Genomic DNA, 2,500 nt, shown 5'->3' on the forward strand with positions numbered 1-2,500 from the left:
TTTTATTTTTACCTGATCGACGGAAGTTTCGTCCGGTTCGTCTCTTTTACCATCGTCTCGTCGACCCGTTCAGAGGGGACCGCCTGTCCATATCCTCGTTGTCGTGAGTCATATGCCTCGTTCCGTCGCTAGAGTTTTTCAAACTCTGCTTCTGGCTATCGGGAAGAAACGACCGCGCGAGGCCGATGGCTGCGAGTCCCATCGAATTTTTTTTAAACGCACGCACACACATACACCTGAACGGAGATGCGTTCCTTTTCGTCGCGATTTTTCGCGCTTTAGTCGTCGTTGTCGCCATCCGTTCGGAGGGGACCGCCGGCCGTCTCTCTATCCTCGTTGTCGAGAGTCTAATGCCTCGTTCCGTCGCTAGAGTTTTTCAAACTCTGCTTCTGGCTATCGGGAAGAAAAGACCGCGCGAGGAAGAGGAAGGACGACCGTGCGCGTCCCTTTCGAATTTTTTTTTATTTTTACCTGAGCGACCAAAGTGGATTCAGAGGGGACCGCCGGCCGTCTCTCTATCTTCGTTGTCGCGAGTCTAATGCCTCGTTCCGTCGCTAGAGTTTTTCAAACTCTGCTTCTGGCTATCGGGAAGAATAGACCGCGCGCGAGGAAGAGGAAGGACGACCGTGCGCGTCCCATCGATTTTTTTTATTTTTACCTGAACCACCGAAGTCGATTCAGAGGGGACCGCCGGCCGTGTCTGTATCCTCGTTGTCGAGAGTCTAATGCCTCGTTCCGTCGCTAGAGTTTTTCAAACTCTGCTTCTGGCTATCGGGAAGAAACGACCGCGCGAGGAAGACTACGACCGTGCGCGTCCCATCGATTTTTTTTTACCCGAACGATGGAGATGCATATCGGCTGTTTGCTTCGAATAACTGGACGAGAGGAACGAACATATATATATATCATGGGCTAGCCACCGTGCGCTTTCTTCGCGAGATCGTGTGCTGTACAGAGGATTCAGAATCGGGTGTTATATCCCCGTCGTTTCCTGACGAACGGAGCTTCGATCTCGTTGGTTGTTATATATTATAATGCACTTTACGCCCGGTCGGCGGGCTGCGTGTGTCGTCGCGCAGTCCGTCCGATTTCGTTTTCGAACGTATTTTCGTGTCGTCAATCATATGGCGACTTCCGCGCGTTCGATTCCCGTTGGTCGGACGTTTGTCGGATATCGGCTTCTTTCGAACCGAGAATAAGAGTACAAAAACCTGAGTACACAAACAAAAATCCATGCATAAACGATTACCCTGAACGGTGGATCACTTGGCTCGTGGGTCGATGAAGAACGCAGCTAATTGCGCGTCAACGTGTGAACTGCAGGACACATGAACATCGACATTTCGAACGCACATTGCGGTCCACGGATACAATTCCTGGACCACGCCTGGCTGAGGGTTGCTCACGTAAACCTAAGACTGCTTGCGTTGCGTATCGTTGCTCTCGGTCCGTATCTCTCTGTTCTTTCTTGCCTCGTCGACAGCCCGCCGTCGTTCGTTTTATCTTTAAACGAACGTTTCTGAGTCGGAGGACGAGCGCCAAGCAAAAGAATACGAATTAAAGAGCGGTCGAGGGCTCGTACGCGACGTACGAGCGATTGTTGGACGTTCGTCGGCGTTCGTCGCTGGATCGTGTGGAGACCGGCGTACGCATGCTCTCGATACAAATATATATGAAAAATCTATCGCGTTCACGGGAGACTCGCAAAACTACCTCCGTCTCTTCTCTGTCCCTTCTTGGCTTGACAACCCGCCGTCGTTCGTGTTTTACGAACGTTTCTGAGTCGGACGAAGCGCAAGAAGAAGGATACGAATTAAAAGAGCGCGGAGAGAACCGTCGTCGTCGACGCGGTTATCGAGATACACAGAGCGAGTTTTCTTCGTGGCCGATTTTTTTTTTCTTTTTGTATCAGCCTCTGCTACGTTTTGTTAGTCTTCGATAAGCACGAATGACCGCGCCCCCGACGTCGTCTTAAATGAATTTTTGGCGAGACTGAGAGAAAGCAAAAATATTTTTGAACAAAGTCAGTCGAGAGAGGAGAGAAAAGAGAACCAAGATATTAAAACCTAAACCTAAACTTGGTGGCGTAACGAAAAACTGTGTGCCTTAAAGAAACACAACCGTCTTTTCATCAAGATGTTTTTACTCGTACAGCCCCAGGGATCGAATACCCACTCCGTCTGTTCGTGCGGCAGAGATGTATTCTGCAGGCGCGAGACGACTGACGAGAAGACAACGAGGACCGTCGCATCGATGGGTCGTCGTTGCGTTTTTCATCCTCTGTGCTTTTTTCTGTTCTTCGCGAACCCAGAGAAAGCCGTAGATCCGGGAACGGACACACGAGATTTCTTCGAACGCTGATGACTTAGGGAGATGATCCCCAGCGTTGCGCGGAGATCGGAGAGTACGCGTACATGTATCGGGACGAATTTTTCCCCGTCGGTCGCGTATCTCTCTGCCCGCGCGCCTGGCCCAAAGCCACGTTCGTCGGAAATCAACG

General features: G+C 50.8%; 1 non-coding gene across 1 annotated transcript; it reads left to right on the forward strand.

Annotated features, from left to right (window-relative positions):
- Positions 1-1,246: 1,246 nt before the first annotated feature.
- Positions 1,247-1,401, forward strand: LOC139997712 (5.8S ribosomal RNA). Its single transcript, XR_011803054.1, has one exon. It is a non-coding gene; the product is annotated as a 5.8S ribosomal RNA (ribosomal RNA).
- Positions 1,402-2,500: the final 1,099 nt, after the last annotated feature.

Source organism: Bombus fervidus, unplaced genomic scaffold (genome assembly GCF_041682495.2).
Source record: "Bombus fervidus isolate BK054 unplaced genomic scaffold, iyBomFerv1 scaffold0152, whole genome shotgun sequence".
In the NCBI taxonomy this organism is placed as follows: Eukaryota; Metazoa; Arthropoda; class Insecta; order Hymenoptera; family Apidae; genus Bombus; species Bombus fervidus.